The sequence below is a fragment of the Rattus norvegicus genome, chromosome 7 (genome assembly GCF_021556685.1).
Source record: "Rattus norvegicus strain SHRSP/BbbUtx chromosome 7, alternate assembly SHRSP_T2T, whole genome shotgun sequence".
NCBI lineage: Eukaryota > Metazoa > Chordata > Mammalia > Rodentia > Muridae > Rattus > Rattus norvegicus.
The window spans coordinates 65,869,811-65,895,111 of record NC_141540.1 but is presented as its reverse complement, the minus strand read 5'-3'; the positions used below and the strand labels follow the sequence as shown (position 1 = coordinate 65,895,111).

At 42.5% G+C, this 25,301-nt stretch overlaps 2 long non-coding RNA genes across 4 annotated transcripts in view; both read right to left on the bottom strand.

The window, feature by feature from the left end:
• LOC120093616 (uncharacterized) overlaps positions 1-9,135 on the bottom strand; it is a 51,598-nt gene extending 42,463 nt beyond the window's left edge. Inside the window, exon 1 of one of the 3 annotated variants that reach the window (XR_015624722.1) lies at positions 8,209-9,135. This is a non-coding gene — a long non-coding RNA (uncharacterized LOC120093616). The remainder of the gene's footprint in view (positions 1-8,208) is intronic. The other 2 variants (XR_015624723.1, XR_015624721.1) reach the window with 2 other exon arrangements.
• A 4,409-nt stretch (positions 9,136-13,544) lies between these two features.
• LOC120093615 (uncharacterized) lies at positions 13,545-17,679 on the bottom strand. The gene is made up of 4 exons (XR_015625400.1): positions 17,616-17,679; positions 14,894-15,047; positions 14,556-14,750; positions 13,545-13,756 (listed from the first exon to the last, which is right to left on the bottom strand). It is a non-coding gene; the product is annotated as an uncharacterized LOC120093615 (long non-coding RNA).
• Between the last annotated feature and the right edge of the window lie 7,622 nt (positions 17,680-25,301).

Sequence of the window (25,301 nt, the reverse complement as noted above, 5' to 3'; positions counted from 1 at the left end):
CACAAGCCAAACTATTGAGATGAATTTTGATATGCTATTTAAGAGCCTGGCATAAGCACAGAAGAGACGGAATTTCTCTCTGCCTCTGTGGGTAGCATTTTATTAATTGTCTTAAGGGATTACCTGGGAAATGCCAGCTGATTGGAACCCTCACCATTGTTATTTAATTTCCAGATGTGCTTTGGAAAGCATCCTTTATAATTACTATCTTCAGCAGGTTTCAGTCTGGAGAGACTCAGGGACTGTGTGTCATTTCTCTCTCTATTTGGGGCTTACCTGATCTCTTCCCCATTTTGATAACTCATGGGACTTCATTCGTTTCAGCCAAGGAAGAAGGAAATAGTTTTTGTTGTTGTTTATTTGTTTTTTAAAGAAACAAATGGAGACTTTTTGTGGAGCAAGATTCCCTACATTCCCTGGCAACTCCCCATTACAAAAGTAAGGTGAGGCCAGAGGCAGTTAGAAAATAAAAACCGAGGCCGGGGTAGTCATCTGGTCCTTTTAGAATAATAAATAAAGAAAAATAAGTATATGAATATATAAAATAAAGAAAAAGCAAGCTAACAGAGACTAATTTTCTCAGTGGAAAAAAATGATACCCCTTCTTCCTCATCAGAATCCGAATTCATGTCTCTACCTAGCAGTGGGTTTGGGATGACCTTGTTGGTTGTCACTCCATGCCAGAGGGCACTGCATGGAGGCCAATACTACTGTTACCCATTTGAGGAGTATACACAGAGGTCAGTAATCTCACTGCAAAGTATCATCCCCCTCCCTGTCTTCACTGGGAACTCTGGATGAAGTGGGACATGGTGTTTTCGTTGGAACTCAAGGATGGGTTGGTCAATCTCTAGAAGTCTGTTTGGGAGTCCTGTGGACAAGAAAGTTGTGTTGTTTCATCCAATTGAGCTGAATGTGTGCAGCCATTGCGATAATAACTGGTGTTGCAGTAGAGAGCTACATTTTTGACAGAAAATTGCTTCCTGCCTTGCCTGTAGAAATGACATACGTTTCTACATAAATAAGACTTTCAGCGTCCCATTGCCAAATGCAAAGTCCCGCCCACCATAAGTTGTCTTCATCCTTATGAGTCATAAGCCTTTAGGGGACTAGAGATGATACCCATTTGAAAAAGAAAGAATGACAGTCAGTGAGATCATATATATATATATATATATATATATATATATATATATATATATATATATAAAATGATCTAGCAAAACACATCTGTGGACATGCCAGAGAAGACTTTTCTGGAAAGGTTTAAATGAAGGGAACAACTTGCCCCAGGTGTGGGCAACATCATCCCATGGCCTAGGATCCTAGAGTGAATGGAGACAGGAAGAGGAAGGCAGCATAGCCAGGCATCAGGCATCTGCTCTCTTTCTGCTCTCTTGCTCAACAGAGATGTTAACGAGCAGCCTCACGTTCCTGCTGCCAGGGAAGAGGTGCTCCTACCCTCTAATAATGGCTGTGTCTTCAATGCATGAGGCCAAACACCCTCTCCTTCCTTAAGCTGCTTTCTGTCAGATGTTTGGTCACAGTGATAAGAAAGCCATACAGGCTTCCTATATCCTAAACACTGTACTGGGTTCTGTGCATTATGCATATCACCTAATTCTTCTTGTAGTCTTGAAATGATGCCTTAGGGAGGTACAAAGAGTCCTGAGATCTGCCTCACAGTGGGTGGATGCTTGGAGGGTCAGTTCTATTGAGTCCGACATAACAGTCAAGGATCCGATTCTGTCTCGTGCCCCATGTGACCTATGGTTATGTGATGTTTGGTTGTGGTCATTGGAATCAAGAATGATAGAGCTTTTGAATGCACATGCAAACGAGTCAGTAATTTTTGTCAAGTGTTGCTTCTAGAACCTGCGGTCACCTCTTCGACGGGGCATATCAGATATCCTGCATATCAGATATTTGCATTATGATTCACAACAGTAGCAAAACGACAGTTATGAAGTAGCAGTGAAGGTAATCTTATGGTTGGAGGTCACCACAACATGAGGAACTGTGTCAAAGAGCCAGAGCATTAGAAATGTTGAGAGCCACTTGTCGAGAGGCTCCAGTTGTCCCTGGAGTATTTGATCATATTTTCCCCTCACCAATAGAACAAAGGCTGGCTTTAGGCATGTGTAAAGAAGCTTACTGTGGTGGCCTGAATGAAAATGGCCCCCACAGACCCATAGGGAGTGGTACTATTAGGAGGCATGGTCTTGCTGGAAGGGGTGAGTTTTGAGGCAGAAGCTCAGATCAGGTCTAGGGGCTCATGGCTCTCTTCATATTGCCAGCAGACCCAGATATGGAATGCTCAGTTATGTCTCTGGTACCATGTCTGCCCGCATGGTGCCATGCTTCCTACCATGAGGATAATGGGCTAAACCTATGAACTGTAAGCCAGCCCCAGTGAGATGTTGTCCTTTATAGGAGTTGCTGTGGTCATGGTGTCTCTTCACAGCAGTGGAAACCTTAGCTAAGGCACTTAAGTTACTAGAGCAGCCTTATTTAACACGTGAGATTGGTTCAAGACTGTTAAATTCATGGCTAACAGTAGGCCTAAAGGAGGCTGAGGTAAGACATGCATTTCCTCCATAAGGAACACCATGTCCTTGCACTCAGGAACAACATACAACTCTACCTGGGAACATTTGTAAATACCTACATCATCAACAAAATGTACCCAAATGCCAAATCCTATCAGCACAGTGCTGCAAATACACATTATTTTAGTGTAGAAGCAAGAGGGCAGAGTATCCTCTTGTCCAGGCACAACTGGGAAAGGTGTGAGTTCGGCAGCTTGGATTTCCTCACTGTCCTGTGCACTGTCCATGCATGACCACACATGTGCCAGGGTTATTGATTTTTAACATAACTGATTATAGCAAATGGGCGAACTTCTAACTGCAGACCTATGACTAATGAAGACTGATGGCTTCCAACATACCCAATGAGCTAGCCCAGCCAAAGAAACCCCAGCTTTCAGAGGGAAGGCAAAACATTGACCTTTCGGCCCAAATGTCAGACTACAAACATCACATAACTGCTAAGCACATTCTTTTTTTTTTTTTATCTTTATTAACTTGAGTATTTCTTATTTACATTTCAGTTGTTATTCCCTTTCCTGGTTTCCGGGCCAACATCCCCCTAACTCCTACCCCTCCCCTTCTACATGGGCTTCCCCTCCCCATCCGCCCCCCATTACCACCCTCTACTGCCAAAGTTACATCATTTAGTTCCACATGGGCTTTCACTAAACACATTTACCATTGGTGTTTTAAATTTTACACTTTAAAATCGCAGCTTTTTGAGAAGAGCTCATTGAACAATTGTACAAAATGCTTAATTCTGTTTTTTGTTTTCTCTTTTCTTTTTCCTTTTGGCCTTCTCTCTCTTCTTTCTTTTCTCTTTAGTTTTGCAGCCCTGGCTGTCCTGGAACTCACTCTGTAGACCAGGCTGGCCTCACAGTCAGAGATCTGTTTGGCTCTGCCTCCCAAGCATAGGGATTAAAGGTGTCTGCCTTCTGCCCAAGAATCTGACCTTAGCTATGACTTGCTGCACTGGGGATATGGAACCTAAAAAGGCCACCTCCTTCCTGTAGCCAGGCAGGAACCCCAGTAGAGTAATAGGGACACCAACCCACCCATAAAACCTTCTACTTAAAATTCATCCAGTCTACAAGAAATGCAGGAACTGGGGATGGAGCAGAGAATGAGGGAATGGCCAAGCCATAACCGACCCAACTTGAGACCCATCCCATGGGTATGTACCAATCCCTGACACTATTAATGATCCACTGTTAAGTTTGCATGGAGTCTAGCATGGCTACCCTCTGAGAGGCTCCACCTAGAATCTGACTCAGATGGATGCAGACCTCCACAGCCAAACAGTGGGAAGAGTTTAGGAACTCTTATGGGAGAGTTGGGAGAAGGATTGTGGCCCTGAAGGGGAGAGGAACTCCACAGGAAGACCAACGGAGTCAAATAACCTGGACCCGTGGGACTCTCAGAGACTGAACCACCAACGAAAGCATACAAGAGCAGGACCTAGTCCCCGCTCTCCCAACACAGATATGTAGCAGATGTGCAGCTTGGTCTTCATGTGGGAACAATTGGAAGGAGAGCTATCCCAAAAGCTGCTGCCTGTCTGAGGGATAGGTGCTTCTATCTGGGCTGACTTGTCTGCCCTCCGTGGGAGAGAATGTGCCTAGATCCTCAGAGACTTGATGTGTATGTGGGGGTGGGGTGTGGAGGGTAATGAAGGGCACATCCCTCCCCCACCTCTCATGGACACACACAACTGTTCAGAAAGCTCTATGGGATGTGGACCACGGGAGAAATTTTCTTCTCCATTTTTTTTCCTTTATAATTACTGAGTGATAATCACTTGGCTATGGTTCCAGAAGCATCTGTGGAAAAGAGGAAGCTTCTGGAAGAACTAGCTTTTCTTTTTGACATCTTATTTCTGTTTTGAGGCTAAAAGAAATCTTTGTACCTGACATTCAAGGTTTTTCAGGTTATGGACCCAATTTAATTCTGTTCCAGCCAAATATTCATTTGTTATAAATGAATTGTATGACATGAACCTTACCTTGGAAGGGTTACAGATCTACATAGAATGATGGGAAGGTCCTATGTAGCTGTGGTCCATTAATGTGGCTTAGACCAAAGAGAGTATGTCAGCTTGCAGTGAGGGATGAGGAGAGAGAGAGGGAAGAGGAAAGACAGAGTGAAGCACGGGAGAAAAGCACAGTGAACTCAAAATAGATTTATTACCCATCCATCTGTCTGTCTGTCATTCTGTCTGTCCATCTATCTATCTATCCATCCATCTGTCTGTCTGTCATTCTGTCTATCTATCTATCTATCTATCTATCTATCTATCTATCTATCCATCCATCCATCCATCCATCCATCCATCCATCCATCCATCCATCTATCTATCTTCTATCTGTTTAGTAGTTTAGTTTGTCCTATACTACTTTGGCTCCTGGCAGATCACCCTCATGAACCCGCCTAAGAGCTATCTTTGAATCTGTGAATAAAAGACACATACATATTAGTTTATTCTAAAAATGCCTTGACTACCTCTTAAACTTTCTCCTGCTATCCCAGGCCTAATTGAGGAAGTAACCACTAACCAGAATTTTCACATGGCTCATTGGCTCTCTCTACTGTAGCTCTCCTCTTCAGTTTCCTACTACATCTTGGCAATCCTCCATTCTCCTTTGTCCCCCACCCCATGTCCTAGCTCGTGCAACTTTAGGATCCTGCCTCATTTCCCTTTGCCCAGCCATTGGCCGCTGGCATCTTTATTGATCCATCAAAAGCCAGTTGGGGACAAGGATCTTTAGTGTTTGGATAGGCAGATTCCTGTTTGAATCAAAACATTTGAACCAATCTCCAACACCTTACCTTTTCTGTCAACAACAACAAAAAAAAACCCTCTTCTTTCAGACATAAATTGAGTATAGCCACAACAATTATGTAAACCATAGAGTATGATATACAATTAACATCTAGTCTATCATATTTGTCAGTTAGATAAAGTACTCTACTATCATTCCTAACTTGATTTTATAATTTTATACCTGAATTATGTTTTGATTTTAACTTGTAATACTATCTGAAAACCATGTTTTTACTCATAACTAGTCTTCAACCCTGTCAGAAATCTGAGAACCAATTAAATATTACCTGCATATATAGGAAATACCAAACATAGCTTCTAAAACTTAACAATTGTAGAGACAGCTGACTACCCAACTACCTTCAGACTTTTAGCCTAGAGCCATCTGGCAGTCCCAGGAAGGAAGTAGGAATAAGAAGGACTAGCTTACCATGTCTTGGCAGAGACTAGCAGTTGACTATCTCATATCCATTTGTTCTTTTGGATGGTATTTTGTCTGTAGATGAAATAGGCAATTTCTGCCCCATGGATACTTTGTCATAATTAGCAACCTCACCTGGAGGTAAAGATGTTTAATATCTTTTCTGAGCCATGAAGTGGGTACTGTGTGGAGCAGACATGTCTCTGGTCAAAAATTTTAATAACAAAATGATTAGATGTCAGATTTTGTAGACTTCTGATGTTTTTGAAGACTATCTATATATAAGGTATATCTGCACAGTTAAATCTATCTATCATCTGTCATCTATTTATCTATCTATTATACATCTATCTATCATCTATCATCCATCATCTATCTATCTCTATCTATCTATCATTTATCTGCCTATCATGTCTTTATGTATCTGTTGCCTATCATCATCTCTGTCTCTGTATCTATTACTTCCTCCTTCTTCCCTTCTTTTTTTGAGAAAGAACATGGGGTGGGTAGGATGAGGGGAAAAACATGATTAAAATACATAGTATGAAAAAATTTTTAACGAAATAATAGTTCTTGGATAATGGGAGTCTTCCATAGATCTGGAGGGGAGAGCTCAAAACAAAAACAGAAACAAAACAAACAGAAAGCCCAACAAATGTCTGAAGGGGAGGGAAGTATAAACAGTAATGGTCAAAACTGGAGATGTGTAGGGCTGGTGGTGCCATGAAGACAGAAATAGCAAATGGCGAGGCCATGCATGTTGAAGAGCATGGGGAAACATTTGTAGACACAGGAAGGGATCCGGTGTACATAGGACACTGAGAAAGATGTAGGAACACCAAAATCTTGGTGAAGTAGTAACTGCCAGGGAAGGCTTCTGGGAAGACAGAACACATAACAAGAAACTATCTTCTAAATGTCTCGCAGATGAGGGCGATAGGTATAACAACTGACTTTTCCCCCTACGCTTATGAGTATTTCTAGTAAACCCTCATTTGACATTCAATAAGTCTTTCCTAACTACTCACTCTGGGCTAGATATTATGGAAAGTGACATGGCTACAGGAATAGACAAGGTTGAAGTCAAAGGGTTCTCCTCCATCTTTCCCAAATGTATTCTAATAACTTCTGCTTTCCTGCTCTAATGTTTTGATTCTATGTCTTGGATAGAAGACAACGGACCACCCAGTAGTGGTTCTGATGCACAAAGTTACTAAGGATGGGTATGGTTTTCCTTACCTAAATGTTTCTGCTTTTCGCTTCAGGTCAAGGCTTGTGCAAAGGAGGAAAATAAGTCTTGTCATTATTTTTATGTCCATGAAATGCAATTGTGTCTAGATTCTTTTTTTTTTTTTTTTTTTTTTTTTTGTCAAGCTTATTGGTATGTGGTACCAGGGGTGAACTTCCTTTGTTATGGTGATGTAAAAGCAACAGACAGATCTGGACCCCGCCCCTTTCCTTCGTAGCTGTAATGTTGACCCACTCCATAAATCACAACCGATGAGTCCATCTTAATGGTAGAAATATCCCCGTAATTTAGACCACTCAGAAATTTGTCAGAGTTATTAATAAGGACAAGATCTCTTCTCGAAATCCTGGCTTCAAATTTAAAAGCAAGCAAACAAAACATTTCAGATGTCACTATGAAACTTGTTACTTTCAATTCATTGTCTAGAATACTCCCTGGCAGCTTTGCAAAACAAATCTTGGAACCGGCCTAGAGAAAATTGGACTTTCCTAGAAACTCGCTTTTTAATTCAGTCTGTTGCCAACACCAGGGAGTGACAGCTCCTGCCTTAGTTGCATGTTTAACAGCTGTTTTGTTCTATTCATTCATTTTCTTACCCTTGTTTTTAAACTGAATATATAGAGAGAATATATTATTAAACTGAATATATATTTGATATATATTTAAAATTTGTACAGGAAGAGAGAGAGAGAGAGAGAGAGAGAGAGAGAGAGAGAGAGAGAGAGAGAGAGAGAGAGAGAGAGAGAGAGATCCTCACGTTTTTTAAATTCAATCTTCAAAACCTGGCGAATAACCTGGAATTTAAAACATCCTTGTGGTATATGTGAGAATGTGACGGTCAAACTCTAGGTGGCGCTCCACATCCGGCTTGGGAAACAGGGCAAGGAGTGTGGCCATAAAACTTGAGGTGGAATGAGACCTACCAGACACACGCAGGCTGATGCTGGACTAGGGAGGGGGCTTTCTGTGTGGGGGTGGAGGGTGGGGTAGAGCAGGATGAGCCCTTGGGTTTCATTTGGGCAAAACAAAACAAAACAGAACACCGTATTGCAATGCAACTTAGTTTTAGATTTCTATTCAGGAGGAAATGGTATAAAAGTATCCAATTTGAGCATCACCTTCTTACCTCCTGGACCGCGTCGGCAGCTGTTTGTACATCTTCATCGCGATCGGTCCTGGTTGTAACTGTTGAGGCTGTTGAGGTATTTGTTGTATCTTTTTCTGCTTGGATTGACATCCCCTGGAACAGAGATCTCTTGGCTATATTCAATTCTTATGTTTGGTTTTTAGTCACGTGGCTCCTGTCTTGTTCATTGGCTTCTTTCATTTGGTCCATTTTGTTTGCCTTTCCTCTTCCCACCAGCGGCTCTTCTCTCTGCCCGTTTCCTGTTTCCTCTCAGCCACCCTGCCCTCCCAGCCTATATGGGAGACTTCCCATCCCACCTCACCCCACCCTTTCTGATCATGAGATTTACAAATGAAGAAGCATTACCGTGAGAAAATAAATGTCTAAAAATGATCTATAAATAGACTCAAAATTCAGAGAAAAAGTACTCAAGAGGGCAAGGGCAATTCTTCCACTACAGAAGACCAAGGGTGCCTCCCGTTTGTGCATTTCTTCAGGAACCTCTAGATCTCCTGAGCTGGTGCTCCACCTCCTGGAATTTGGCCCCTGAAAGCTGGAAGCCAGCAAAGACCTTGCAGCTGGATGATCTGGAGCAAGGAACAGTTGACTGGCGCCATAAGTGGTGTCTTGGTTCACTTCATTAAACTCCTGGAGGCTAGACATTCTTCACTTCAGGGCTTTCCCTTAGATCCTGACGCACTCTGCATTCGCAAGCCAGAGCTGGTGTGTCTGCCTCCTTTCCTTTCCTTTCCATCCGTCTGTCTGTCTGTCTGTCTGTCTGTCTGTCTGTCTGTCTGTCTTTCTAAGACTTAGAAGGAAGGACGAGAGGAAGGGAGGGAAGGAGGGAGAGAATGGGGAGAGGGAAAAGCAAGGAGAAGGAAAGGGAAAGTAAGCTGAACTTTCGCAGAGGCCTAACTGACTCTGTTTAAACACAGTTCACATTGACAGGAACTGAAAGCAAAAGTAATACGGGCTCTCTGCTTCCCCTGAAGTGCTAAGTGAAGAGCCTGCAGTTTGGGGAGATTGCATCCCCCAAATCCATGCATTATTTCCAACCACAAAAACAAAACAGAGGGCTGGAGAGGAACTCACAGGCACTGATGCCAAATCGTTTGTTCAGATGAAGAGAATGGGGCTCCCCTGTGAGTAACTTCCTCAAAGCCACTGAACTCAGGCGTTGAAGCCAAAATCCAATCTCCTGGCCAGCCACACACCCTTCCACTCACAGGATGCAGCTTTTCTGCTTGGGTTTAAATTTCAGACAAAGGATCCACCATAAATGTATTCTTCTCAACTCTCATTCTCTTAAAAACTGTACCAGAGACCCAGCATGCAGTAATAAAGGAAAAAATAGTATGTATTCTTTAAAAGCTGCTCAAGGAGGAGGAATAATTGGAAAGCATTTACATGCTGTATCTCCTCACCAGCATGGAACTCGTTAGTGTCGTCGGGATAGTAAAGAAGGTTCTGGACAGGTTCTTGTTACTGCCCCATGTGGCACACACTTTCGAAATGACGACAAAAAGATTTCTCAAAGGTTCTCACACAGAGCACACGCATCTGCCTGTGTAAGCTGAAACGACTGAGCTTTAGGAAATCAACCGGGCAAACCTGCCAATAACATGAGTGACTTTGTCTATTGTCTTTAAGTGATTGGTCCCATACACAGGAAAAAAAAAAAAAAAAAAAAAAAAAACAGCTGGGTTCTACTGGTCGTCCAGAAAACCCAAGTTCTCCTTCAGTTATGTCTCCGACATGAGGGAGATAATTCTTATGCAAGAGACTAGAATCGCTTCAACCTCTTAAGGCAAAATCCAAAGAATGCGTTCTAAATACATCAATAAAAATTTCATTGACATATGTGATATTGTTAGTCAGCCTTCAACCTACAAAAGGGTTGTATTCCCAAAGTCAGGGTGTGGATGAGTACTCTGGCATTCGGAGTGCAGGTTCCCATAGAAACAGTGTCACCCATGGGAGTTAGTCCCCAGACTATCCTTCCTCTGCCACTTGATTCTCAATATGGCCACATCGTACCTTACAATTATTAAGTGTAAGATTAGTGATTAATCAACCCCAAGTTAACCAACAACTTTTAGTGCGTATTTGAAATACGAATGTCTAAAAGAACAAGTTCCAGCTAGAGATATTTGAGGTGGCAGGTGGGGGCCATCTTGTCTTTTCTGTAGGAGACTGGGAGATGCTTTCAGAACTTGGAGGCAACACCAAGTCCGTAGTCCATTCACGTCCTCTAACCACAATGGCTAAGGTCCCGGTACTGCTACAGTTTCTGTTACCATGCGGGGAATAGGAGAGGAGCAAAGGCAGAACCGAGTGTGATGGTTTGCATATGCTTGGCCCAGGGAGTGGCACCACTAGAAGGTGTGGCCTTGTTGGAGGAAGCGTGTGTGTCACTGTGGGGGTGGGTGTGGAGACCCTCCTCCTAGCTGCCTGAGGATGCTGAGTTTGTTCCTGGCTTTCCTCAGACGAAGATGTAGAACTCTCAGCTCCTCCTGCACCATGCCTGCCTGGATGCTGCCGTGCTCCCGCCTTGATGATAATGGACTGAACCTCTGCCCTGTAAGCCAGCCCCAATTAAATGTTGTCCTTTATAAAACTTGCATTGATCATGGTGTCTGTTCACAGCAATCAAACCCTAACTAAGACACCGAGGTCTTCCTACATCCGTGCACACATAGTGATTGCCCAAGCGGCATGCCAGTCCAAGAGTTCTCTGTGCATGCAGGAGAGGACAGCTGGTTTCTGGAACATTCCAAAGGGAAATAGAAGCATTTGCAGTGGTTCTCAGCACTTAAAACTGTGACAGTTCTTCATGCTGTGGTGACCCTGAACCGTAGGATTATTTTGTTGCTACTCCATAACGGTCATTTTGCTACCATTATGAATTGCAATGTAAACATCTGATATGCAGGGAATCTGATATGTGACCCCCAAGGGGGTCGTGGCCCATGGGCTGAGATCTACTGCATTAGAATATAAGCTGTCTAGCATGTTCAGGATTTTCAGTAAATGTGTGTTTGTTACTCAGGAACAAGGGGGAAGCAGGACCAGGACTCGTGTTTAAATCATTCATCTCTGTGATGGTCTATGGTGGTCAAGAGCTGGGAAAATGGGCCTTCCATTACAGGAATGGTAGCCCACACACATGACTTACTTTTCTCATTGACCCTTTACAGCGATCTATAGGATCTGTATCATCCCATTTTACATGAAGAAAACTGTGAAACAGAGAGGACAAAAGTTTGCCGCAGTCATGAGGATAGTGAGCAGTGAGGCCTGTACTTGAACCCGGTAGTCTGGGCACCGACCACAAACTCATAATTCCTATTTCTCACTCTGTCCTAAACATGGCTCTTGTTGACTTCTTTGCCTCTTGCCATCCGTCATTCCTCTCCATCTGGGGCGTGGAAGGCCTTTTGACACGTGGCTATGCCTGGAGACTGAGAGCCTCCAAGGCCCTGCCTTCAGCTTCCCTTCAGATTCCACTGCTGCTGTGAGGGAAGTGCATTCCCACAGAGCAGCTGTCATTTTGGGGGGAAATTATGACAGAAGTCTCCTGAAAGGCCTTGGAGACTTGGACCTGATCTCATTCCACAGCCAAAGGCCACTTTCTTAAATCAAAGATGGATACAAAGCACTTCTCTATCGACTGCTCTTTTGACATCTCACTCCTCTTTGTGCAACGGGACATGCACCCTCCAGGTCCCTTTAAGGAATTTTTAAACAGTCTGGTTGGCTTGGAGATTGTCCTTTAAAATGACTTTGCCTCTCTGGACATGTTAACTGGCATTTTGCTTTGTTTTGTTTTGTTTTGTTTTTTTACATCAACTTGGCAGAAGTTATTGTCTCCCATAAAACTTTACCTTCTCCTCTCTAGACCATCATGTAAGCCTTTGCTCTTGATCGTCCATCCGCTTCTCGAGCCATAGCCATTACTCTGTCAACTCACCCTGGAGGTTAATCTACTAGTGAGAATTTAAGCGCTCTCCCGGGGCAGGATAGGAAATGGGGGATCTCAGATGCTGAAGTCTGTTGGTCTAGGTTCAAATCCTACCCCTCCCACTAACTAGCTGCTTCAAAATGGGCAAAGTTCTTAATTTTTTCAGACACTGTCTCCCTGCCTAGAACTCGAATGCCCTATTACCAGGAGACCAAATTAGACATAGCAAGTGAGAAACTTACCTCAAAGTAGACAGATCACAAAGTTGAGTGTTAGTCACCATTATCACAAACCTCTTGGAGTATAAATGATCAGATCAGGCACAGAGAGATAGGTGTTCAACCCTTTTTTTGTTTTGTTTTGTTTTGGATAAGAGTGAAAAGCGAGAAGTCAGACCCAACCATCATCAACAATATAGCCATTCATATTAATATTGCAAAATAGCTAGATTCTATCATGAGTCTTATAAAACAAGCCACCACACCCGCCGAGTGTGATATTTAGCAGGGTGGTTGGGGGACGCATACTAAGGAAAGTTGTTTGAGATCATCTATAAGAACAATTGATAGGGCTCATCTGAACAGCTAGGAAGTTTGTGGGATGCGTGCGGATGGGAGCTGGGATTAGGAGTGATTTTAATTTTGTTTTGTGTTTTTCCGCCTTCACTCTGGTTTGTGATTTTTGTAATTAGGAAAATTATAGTCTGTTGAAAAATGCTGTATAAAGATTTTCCTTCTCAGACGATCTCCTCCTGGCTCCAATTAATTTAGATTTCCAGCTCAACCCACCCATTCTGCTTCCCCCACTGCCCATAGATTTATGTTCCCTGTGCACAGCTGCAGTTGGTTTCGAAGAGTTGGCAGCGTCTATGGTGGATGTTCAGACATCTTTGTGTGGGTTCGCTCTCATCAGATTGCATTTCCATGAGAGTATTTCCTCAGGTTTTTTTCTAAAATTGTTCACAGTGACTTAGAGGATCGTTGTCCTAAATGTGAGCGAACAAGGGTCACCGTCAGAGAAGAAAACACAGTCACACTAATTGTGGGCATTAGCATCTCCTGGGGGCCATGTCTCAACTGTTAGGTGTGGAGGGGTTTAGAGACTATTTGGGAATTTTGTCTTGTCTTTCAGACAACACTGTGTGTTTATGTGGGTCTTTTATTTCCTCCTGGGACTCAGAAATACTACTTTCCTGAGGCCTCTTGCATTGAGGAGGGGGTTGGTTCCATAGCTGTTCAAACAAAGATATGGGAAATACACACTTGTAACATTAAATAATTTTGTGGGGTCATCCATGAATTCTTCTTTCCTCTGGTTTCTACTGTCCTTACAGCCCTAAGATGACTGGAAGCCACAACACAGTAGACTCAAAATATGAGATGACCCAGGATCCCTGAGTTTCTATTTAGATGGAAATCACCAGGGAGGATTATCTAAAGAGCGACATCTGGGGTGGAGGATGTACTTGAGAGAAATGAACCACATAAAGCATTGAAATGTGAGGTCAGATTGTTCGTGTAGTAATCTGATCCCAAGGCAAAGCAGGCAGTTGTAGATATGTCATAATGGGATTCCAGGCAGCATTTCCTAAGCATATAGAACACATAAAGGAATAGTTTATACACTGCACATATATACTATGATATATACAAAGTATAGAATATTTCTATAGTTTAAAATTTGTCTAATGCTTTACCCTTACGTCTTTTGCTGTCTTTCTTTACTCAGCCCTGTTAGGAGCTTTGATGAATAGTAATAAATTCGTTTTTGTTCTGTGATATAAGGAATTTAAATGCAGAGTGGTTACCTCATTTGTTCTAGTCTAGAACCATGGACTTGAGTCTGTGCATCCTGGTTCTTTTTCTCTGTTGGGTACTGACTATTTGCCCTTATACAGAAGTACTGCAAGAGTCCAGGGCGGTGGCTAATGATTCCACTGCTTACAGAAAAGACTCTGGATTGCATAAATAATCCAAGCAATAGTTCGCAAAGACAGGTTCCACAAGAAGTTACTAGGTATCTCGGGATACTGAGCTCTGAAGGTGATCAATATTGGGAAGCACAGAGTCAAGCAAGTTAGCCCCCAAATTTTCTATTTGTTGTTGATCTCTGGGTCTTTTGGCTTGGAGTTTGGAAGCTCATTGGATGAGGTGTGTAGGCCCCATAGCTAACGATGGAACCCTTTCTTGAGGGAGCTATTGCAAGAAGAGTGGTTTCGAGAAGAGCGGCTGAAGCAGTCTTAGGTAAGGGCTCTGTTCGCCACAGCACACTGGTGCCTCCTTAGTTCCAGTTGTTTACATCCAATCAGGACATTGCTCAGCGAATGCTGCTCTCAACCCATTAAACCAGAGTCAGAGGGAACTTTCGGGGTAGGATGGAAACTCACCTATCTTTCGGCTGATCCAAAATAAGAACCGAGCACATTTATTGCAGCTGAAGGAAAAGAAATGTAAATAAAGGATTGGAGGGGGGGGGCAGGAGGAGAGCTGGGGGAGGCGTACCAGCCAGCATCTTTTGAACCAACTGACAGCTTGGAGCATTTGTGACCACAGGGGGCTGTTGAGGCAGACTGGACTTGGATCTGCAGATGGATTAGACATTTATGAGCGTGACTGGCATGTAAATTTATGTGAACTAGAACAAAAAAGACACAGGAAATAGAGTCTCAAGTTCCAGGATGTAAATTGATCACATGTGGAGGGAGGGGCCAAGAGGAATTCCCACCTCACTCCGGGTGTGGGCGATTACACAATGGCCAGGTGCAGCAGGCTGGACTTGCCCTCCGTGTTTTCCTTTTCTTTGGAGTATCTGATTCTGCCTAAACACGAAGCGTGGTATTAGGCCGTACAAACAGAGATCTGATCCTGCCGGGCAACTCCTATTGAAAACCAAGATAACGCAAATATTTTCAGTTCTTCAACTTGAACCCAGACTAAGGATCGTGCTTTGTGGAATGATCTCTCTGCTTTTATTAAGAGAAGATCATTTTGTGAGAGTTGAGAATATTTGCACTTCTAGCTTGAAAAGAATTAAAAATTCCCAACCCACACATTGTTCAACCAAATATAAAGAATTGGAGAGTTTCCACAAAGTAAGGCAAGCTCCTCTTAATTAGTGTCGACTCTTGAGCTGCACCGAATCCAGTGTGGAAGGACCAGTTGTTTGAAACAAAACAAAACACCCCCCCCCACTCCTTACATTTCCAGCAGAAAAATAAAATGTGCTTTTGCACTGCAGTCTTTTGAGCTGGCATGATGATTGAACACCCTGGCGGAGGGGACAGCAGATTTTATGGGCTGGGTGGGTTCTCACCCTCCATCTTTCCATGGGAAAATTTGTGAAAATATTCAACTCTAATGGTTCGGTGAAAAACATTTGGGCCCCAGGGAATCAAGGAGAGCTAAGTTTTATTGAGGGAGTCCCATCTGGGACCAGAGGAATTAAGAAACTGAACCATGGGAGACAGACAGCAAGAAGAATAGCAAAACCAGCTTCATGGTACAGCGAGCTCCTCTTTCAGCTCTTTAGTAATGTTAGGAATTCCTGCAGTATGGAGAGCAGAGAACCAATCAGGTCAGGAGTTGGGAGCTTTTCCTTTTCTTTTCTTTTCCTTTCTTTCTTTTTCTTTTTTTTTTTTAAACTGTAGGACTTCAATGGAGTCAAAACTGAATTACTTGGTAGTGTGATGGTCCCACGTCCCCAAAGAACACTATTTATATTTATAATTTATATAAATTATCATAGATAGGTAGATAGATAGATAGATAGATAGATAGATAGATAGATAGATAGATAGATAGATAGATAGAATTTTCTTTGGGACAGAGTTTTCCTCTGGTACCCAGAAGTGTTTCTGAACTGTTGGTAACAGCGGACATCGACGTTCATGCAGCTTCGTTCTCCAAGCCTTTCTTCCCTAGTGTAGCTGCTTCCCATGGGGGTGGAAAAACGTAAACTTCCAAATTTGGTGTCATCTTATCTTGCCCCTGGCATTGGCTACGTGACACAGTTCTGCGCATCTCTCACTTGGGGATTCTAAGACATACTTTCTCTTTTGGGATTAAAAAAAAAAAAAAAAAGACAGATTCAGGGCGAGAGATTTTTTTTTCCTCCTCAAACTTCTACTACTATATTTCTTCCTGACTTGACACAATTGTAGGTGAATGTGATGCTTAGAATTACGAGAGTTAATAGTGACCATGAGATGTCAAAGCTGAAGGGCAAGGTACAATACAATAGGGTTGACCAGATGGGCAGACAGAAAAGCCTTGTGCTTGTATTGGTATTACTGACTGTGAGTTGCGGTCATGGAGCCTTGTGTCTCCTGTTTTCTTGTGAAGTTAAGCCAGTTTAACACAGGTATTCCAATGCACCCCAATGTCTTCTAATATTAATTTAACTTGTGACAATGTCATGAAGTGCTTTAGTGAACACAGGACCTTGAAAAAGTGCTTGGCCTGTGAGTTCTGTTAACCTGAATCACTGATAGCCACAGATACAGACCAGTAGCACCCGTGGACAAAACAGAAAACCAGAAATTTGTTGGCTAATATTGGCAGAGGCCAAGGCCATGAGGACTCTCATCAGGTCTGTAGGAGAAAGCCATCATGGAGGTTAAAACTCAACATGAGAGTGAACAGGAGGATTTGTCCATATTTTAATGCTTCTTTCCTTTCCCCTTCCCTCACCTTTTCAAACATCGAGTCTGTTCTGTGTTGGCCAATTAGTTCTGGGTGTGGGGCCTGTCTGGAGTGTGGTTGAAATTCCCAGTGACACTCCCCAGGAGAAACTGATCTTCTCTTTTCCAGCAGTCATCAAGTACAAGTAGCTTTGTGATGGGGATGGGACTCTGTGTCTCCTCCACTTCTCAGTGCCGAGGCTTTGGTTTGATCCCACGCAGGTCCTGTGTATTCTGCCACAGTGTCAGTGAGTTTACATATATCAATCCTGTTGCCTGGAAGATGCTCTTCCCTTGAAGTCATCCTCCTCCTCCAGGTCTTACAATCATTCCACCTCCTCTTTGGCATAGCTCCCTGAGCCATGAGGGGAAGGAAGGGTTTCATAGAGAATCCCATTTAGGGCGGAGTGCTCCAGATCCTCTCACTTTCTGCGTACTGTGTTATTGTAGATTTCTGGGTCAATTACCATCCACTGCAAGAGAAAGCTTAACAAGGTTGAGTAACACAGAGGTCTAGGAGTATAGCCATGGGTCATCTTATCAACATGTTCTTTCAGAGGAATACTAGTTGTAGGTTTCCCCCTAGAGACAATGACGTGTCTAGTCTCAAGTTCTTGGCTACTTTAGCAACATCTAATATGAATTCTATCTCAAGGAGTGGGTCTTAAATCCAGTTTTAAAACACGGTTGATAACCACCATAACATTTCTTCAACAGTCACTGTTGTCAGTCTCAGGGTCTGTGGCTGGGTGTGATATCAATGATTACCTTTCTTCGCTGGTAACATACAGAATACCTCCCAGCACTGCGGATGCTTATGAGTAGGGGTAAAGTGTCTAGTTGAGTACCAGTTAGATTTTTCTGTGTTCTGTGATGTAAGTGGTGACTTCACAATAAGCTCTTACCATCGGGCTGTGGATAGAAACCAGTAGTCTTGGCAAAAGCCTATGCTGTTTGTAGGGGAAGGGTTTATGAAAATATACCCATTACAATATTTTTAAATTATTTTTTAAAGTTTCTGTCTAGAGGTGAGACTTACAGCTCAGTTTATAAAAAACTTTCCGTGTAAGCAGGAGGATCCGAGTTCAATACCCAGCACCGACATGAAAGGCTAAATGTGGCATCTCTGGCTATAACTTCAGTGCTGGGAAGGTGGAGAACACCTTGTTGAACAGTCAGGCTGGCATCACAGCCTCAGATCTGCCTCAAGAAACAAAGTGCACATCTGCTGAGGAAATGATCCCCCAAGATTGACACCTGACTTCTACATGCACAAACGCACATATGCGTTCACCTACACATCTGCACTAATACAAACACACATACGCACTCACCCTCACACCTGCACATATGCAACACACACAAATGAAGTTTCAAACAAACAACAGACAAATAAGAGTTCCTATCACAGTTTCCCTTTGGAAGCATTTTGTTTCATTTTATAGGATCCAGGTATTGTGGTATGTGACTTTGTTCATGTGAAAACTCTTGCTTTTTTTTTTTTTTCCTTTTTTTACATTTACTGAGTTTTTAGTAACTAGTCAGAACATGCTGGACTTAGAGCACAGAGTCAAATTCAGTACTGACAAAGACCTCCCGATTCAGCTTGTCTGTAGGACAAAGATTTACCACTCATGCCTGAAGTGTGGACAAGCCTTTCCTAAGAGTGCAGTCAGTACTCTCTAAGAGTCTTCTGAGCACATGTAGTGGGGCTCTGTGTGTGAAGGACCTGCAGGATCTGTGTCATCAGTTTGGGGTTTGTGGGTTGTTGTTTAATTGTTTTGTCTGTAAAGGATTTTTTTCCTGATAAATTAAGCAAGACAGGCCTTGACCAGCACATCGCACTTCAGACAGCCAAGCCACCCAGTAAGGGACTGCTGCTTCATACCAAATATTAATATACCAAATGTCATCTTTCTTCATTGTCACCCAGACAAGGCCAGACATAACCACTCCTCGAAGTGTTAAAACAAAATATATCTTGGCTCCCATGAAATAGACTGAGCAAGCCCTAAAATTCAGCCATGGAGCTACTGTTAGAGTCATGGCTCAGAAGCCTAACTGTGATTCAGTATCCTTCCTTTTAGGACTGCAGACAAAGCCATGTTTCTTGTGCCACAACTCTCTCGTAGAAGTGAGGACAGTGTTAGCTTTCACGCCATGGCAGAGGGGATCATACTTTAAAAGATTATGAGAAGGTGTTTGACCTCGTTCATCCCTATGGAACTGTACATTTAAACAACAGTGAGATTCCATATCCATTAGACTGGCCTACATCTAAAACTCCAACAGTTCCAAATGCTGGCAAGACTGTGGAGCTGTAAATAATCTTGTTAATTCTTCATGAGGAGGCAGTGAGGTACTGCTGTGCAGGGGGAGGCCTCTGGGACGATTTCTTACAAACCTGAATGTGCTTTGACCATCAACAGCCATGCCTGTTGATATTTTCCCAAATAAGTTACATCTACATGAAAGTTCATAGTAGTCCCAAGGATGTGAGCATTAAGGAAAAGGTAAGACTATGGACATTTAGAAAGACCATGGTTGCCAAAAGCTCGGAGAAAGAGAAAGAGAGATAACTTCGAGTGGCACAGGGATTTTTAGGACAGTCGGTTGTTCTATGTGACACTCCGAGGGTAGATACATGTCATTGCACAAGTGTGTAAGCCATAATGAAAACCATAGCCCCGGTGTGGTAGTCACGCGTCAGTGTTGCTTCTCAAGTTCAGCAAACACAGAGGGAGTCTTTGATGGGAGAGGTTGGATTTGTGTGCGTGGAAGGGGGCTAAGTGGGATGTAGGTACATCTGCTTCATTTTACCATGGATCTGAAGTTTATGCTTAAAAAGAGTGACTAATTGACTAATAAACAAATCCTTTCAATAAGTAAAATATGTACAATATATATAATAGAGTGGGTGTTACTACACAACTAGGTTACTTAATACAAATCATGATTAAATTTTATCTTAGGATTAAATTTGGTTATATACGTTAGGGAAACCATCAACAAAAGTAGTGGCTTAGACAAGAGAAAATACTAGTTATCTCTCACTTACAACAAGCCCATAGGCAGTCCAGGGTACTGATGGTGATTCCATTTCATTTTGTAAAGTCCAGAGATTCTACCGATGAAGCTTCTAAATTTGTTGAGGCCACCATCTCAGCATGTGAATACCATCCCATGGCCTCACGTGTTTGGAGCATGCTAGCCGTTCTGTCTAGGAGGGAGGAAATAAAGAATGTTGGCATGTCTCCTCCCTTTCATGGACACATGCAAGAAGTTCTCTATACATCTCACTGCGTGTCCCCCTGGACAAATGGCCATATCTGTGTGTCAAAGAATCTGGCAATATTGAGACATTGAATTGCTATTAAGTTTTTAGATGAAAGCCTAGCTAATTTTGAAAGAATTTGTTTATTTTCAATTAGTCTGTTTAAACAAAAGGAAGGGGTCTGCGAAGATGGCTCAGTTTAATTCCTGGGACATATGAGGTGGTGAGAGAGAGCCAACTCTGACAAGTTGTCTACTAACCCCCCCACACACGTACACACACACACATATACACATACACATACACACACATACACATACACATACACACACACACACACACACACACATACACATACACATATAATTAATGTAAATAAAAGAGAGGAAGCCATATTAGAATAGGCAACTAAATGGCAGAGGTCGAGCATATGTTGCTGGGATGAAAACTCACGAGCAGGGCCAGCGGCTGCAAAGATGATCAGGGAAAATGAAGTTATGAGGATAACCAGTGTGCACGTTGTGTCAGTTGGTTCTATATCAACTTGACACACATAGAGTCATTTGGAGGATGAAGTCTCTTGACTGAGACAATGCCTTCATAAGATTTGCCCATAGGGAGTCTGTGGAGTATTTCTTGATTAATGATGGATGGAGGAGGGCCCAGATCACTGGGGACAAATACCTCCCCTGGAAAGGTGGTCCTGGATGCCTGAAGAGGCAAGGGTAGCAAGCTAGTGAGCAGTGTTCCTTCATGGTCTCTGCTTCAGTTTCTGTCTCCAAATGTCTTCCTTGAGTTCTTATGATGATAATCTGTGATGCAGAAGGACTGAGAGGAAGAAAACCCTTTTCTCCCCATGCTGCTTTTGGTCTCTCATCAATACCATAGCATCAGAGACCTAGAATAAAGATGCTGTGCAAGGCTCCAGCAGAATCGGGGGTAGGGTGTAGGGAGTATAATAAAAAGTGATGGAGTCAGAAAACTGGGTGTAGTCAAACTGGATGTAGGGACTGGCATAAAGAAAGGTCAGCCGCTAGGTGACAGTGGAGACTGTGCCTGTCACTGATCCATATTTAGAGCCTGCACAGGTGCAGAAAATGCATATGGATGTGTGCGGTTGGGGACATGTCCCACGATGAGAGCTTCTCTCCTTACAGTCTGCTCACCGTCCCCATGGGGTAGGAGGTGGGGAAGAATTGCATTCCACACACACATACACTTTGAGTCTCTCAGGCTATGTGAGGATTTTTTTCCTTTTGTATTTATGATAAAACCTCCAAATATGTATCCAAGTGGGATTACCAAGCTGGGTTGCATCCAAGGGACTTTGGTTTCTTGAACTATTTCTCATCATAAATCCCCAAACAAGTTGAGTTTTTCGCTTCCTCTCCTAATCTACCGTGGAGCACAGCCCAGTGGCTTGAAGTCATCTGCTCCTTGGCAGTGGCTCCAACCCTAGATGATGGAGTGATTCTTTTCCATATACATCATTATTATTTCTAGTATAAATATTTATCAAGCACTCACTGTGCAATAGAGAAGAGCTCCTGCTTGGTGGTCTTCCCAGCTGAACAAAACAAACAAGAGAAGGGAAGAGGTGGGAAGGGACCCTCAGCTGGTGGGAAATAATAGAAGAGTCCCCAGCCCCGCCTCTCGATCCATGTCAGACAGTCTTCCGATGTGACTGTTGTACTTCAGCTAAGGTACATGCTGCCGTATGCATTTCATGTATACTGTACACAGTCTGCCAGGAGCCACACGCTGTTCTAATCTCTTCACAAGTGTTAGCCCACCGAATGTTCACAGTCATCTTGTGAAACGGGTGCTGCTGTTATCTGCACTTACAGATGAGAAATCGAGGCAGAAAGTAGCTTGCCCTAAGTCAACAGGCATGGCAGCTTTCAAGTGACATTTCAACGGAAACTCCTGATGGCAAAAATGTCCTACAGCTGCCCTGGCTGGTTGCTGGAAGCTGAGCACAGCAATTGGCTGGTATGGTAAAAGCCCACTCTGTGTGACACTTCACTGTGGCTTTCTTTTCTTCACTGAAGGTCACAGGGATGCTTCTGTACAACAGAGTCCTGCCTGGTGCTTTTGTTGTTTTATTGTGCTAAGTAATGTGGTGATTCGAACTTACCAGATACAGGCATCAAAGCGCTTTGATAATGCCGTCTTTGCTTACCCCCTGTCTGTTATAAAAAAAAAAGGATGTGATAAAGATCTACCTCTAAAGGGAGTTTTCACACAATTAATGTCAGATAAAGAGGGAAAAGGGTGACCTATGATTTGTTAGGTCACACATGGTTGGTAGTATGGTTAAAGTAAAAAGGACTGTGGTATCAGGTTGGGAAGGGAAAGTCTCAAGAATGGTCCACATGCTGCCCTACCCTGCCCAAAAGGACACGTCCTTTTCTTCCTGCCCCTCTCATAGACATCTCTAGTTTCCTTGATTTTTGCACCGAGCTCTCTCTGTCAATTGTCCTATCTCTCTATTGGAAAAGAACCCTCAGTAAAAAGGTTCTTTTTTGGCAGGTAACCCCATCACAGCCATGGGAATGCAAGTCTTAAGTCTACTGTTTGATCCTCCCCCAGTGAAGATCTCACTCCTCTGCCGACATACCAACAGCTTTGCCTCTAAAATGGTTATTAAACAGACCTGTATGGAAAGAGCAGTGGTCACAACAGAAGAAAAATCGCAGGCTTATGAACAACTGGTATCAGAGCAGCTGGAGGCTCAACATATAGAAGAGTCTACCAGCCATGGACTTCCCCTGTGTTTGTTGTAAAAAGAAATCAGATAAGTGGAGAATGGTAATGTACTTAAGAGCAGTTAATAGAATTATTCAACCAATGGGCCCTTTACAGCCTAGACTTCCTTTACTTCTTTGGAAGCTTGGTCTTTGTTACTGAGATCATGGCCTATAGTCAGAATTGACTTGAAAGATTGCTTTTTTTTCACCATGCCCTCCCATGAGCAAGATAGGGAAAGGATTACTTTCTCAGTACCTACTCTGAATAACAGTGTTCTATTAAAGAGATACCATTGGAAGGTACTTCCACAGGGAATGTTAAATAATCTACTTTATGTTAATGTTTTGTGCAACAATCATTAGAAATAACCCATAATCAATTTCCTCAATCTGTCATTTATTATTATATGGATGACATTTTGTTGGTTGACTCTGACAAAGACATTTAAGATAATATGTTTAAGGTAACACAAAGAATTCTGCCTTGTTGAGAGTTACAAATTGCTCCAGAAAAAAAATACAGAGAGGAGATTCCCTTAGTTGTTTGGGTTATAAAATCAATCAACAAAAATTCAACCATAAAAGGTACAGATCTGTAGGGACCAAGTGCAACTCCTAATGATTTTCAAAATGTAATGGGAGATATTAACTGACTGAGACCTACAATTGGATTAAGTACATATGAGTTAAGTAATTTGTTTTAACTATTACAAGGAGATTCAAATTTAAACAGTCCAAAATATCAACCATGAATCAGTAGCAACAGTTCAGTCCAAGCAGCAAACACCAAAAACAAATCAGTAGCACTGGCTAGATCCAGAAGAAACCTCGAGGCTCCTCTGAATCCACACAAGTCTATGAAAGTGACCAGAAGCAGCCAGAATGCCAAGAGGAGGTCTTTGACACTTTTCTTTCTACAAAGTTGCAACAAGTGAAGATCAGCAAGGACCAGCAAAGCATGGCAAGGGGAGTGAACAGTGTCCTGAACTGTCTGTTGACACTCTTTCCAAATATTATGCATCCTCTCAAATGTGTGCCCTGGCAAAACATCCTCTCATAAAGCAGCTTCCACAAATATCACGTGACACAAACTGAAAAGGAGACCAGAAATCTCCACTTCATTCTTCCTTATATTATTAATCTCCCATAACACTGTGCACCAGTCCTTGCCCACATTGCACAGATTATTTTAACTTTTGTTTTTGCTTCCTCTGGGGAAACTCTAGTATTATTACTATTAAACTATTAGTATTAGAAACTCTGGTTTTATTACAGGATTGATGATCTTTCTCCCCAAAGTATTAGCCTTTTTAGACCATCATCTGCTTTCCAATACTTGATAAATTGCCAACAATGCTTTGCTGAATGAGTGGCTTTGGTCAGAGATTTGTAGTATGCATTCTACGTTTTCTTCTCCACTGGAGTTGTTCTGTAAGCAGATGGAGCTTTGAGTCATGTTGACAAGTACTATTTTATAATAGCCCAGGAGAAAGAAAGAGCACAATTGTCATAAAAGTGAGAATATTTCCTTGCTTACTCTACCTCAGAGAATGTAGTTTATCTAAAGGAAGTCAGATTTTAGAGAAATTCGCAAAACTCAGAATAAACAAACAACGGAATTAAAAGAACCCAAAAAAGGGAAGATACCACAGTTTTCTACAAATCTATGAGGGGGGATTGGAGAGATGGCTCAGTGGTTAAGAGCACTGACTGCTTTTCCAGAGGTCCTGAGTTCAATTCCCAGCAACCACATGATGGCTCAAAACCATCTTTAATGGGATCCAATGCCTTCTTCTGGTGTGTCTGAAGACAGCAAGTGTACTCACATATAGAAAATAAATAAATATTTTTTTAAAATGTACATGGGTGTAGGAGAGATGGCTCAGTGTTCAAGAACACTCACTGCTCTTGTAGGGAACCTAGGTTCAGTTCCTAGTCACCATGCCTGACTGTTCAAAATCATCTATAATTCTAGTTCCAAGAGATTCAATACCATCATCTGGCCTACAGGGGAATCTGCACACATGTGGTATACAACATACTCAGGTGTGTGAGCACATACACACGCACACACACACACACACACACACACACACACACACACATACACACAAACAAATCTTTTAAAAGGAAGTACATGTGAGAGATGGCATTGTATCAAGTGTAGGGGAAGCAGAAGCAGAGAAAGCCAGACCAAAATCATTTGAGTAGTCTTTAATTAGGTTTCACTGATCAAACAAGAGATAGACACAGACAAACAGACAGACAGACAGACAGACAGACACACACACACACACAGAGGAGAGGCAGAGAAGACTGGGGATGGTAAAATGGACAAATACAAAATATTGTAACAGGAATTATAATAGCTCTGTCTTAATGTTAGAAGAGTTTATTACACTAGGAAGCAATCACATACGTGAAAAGATG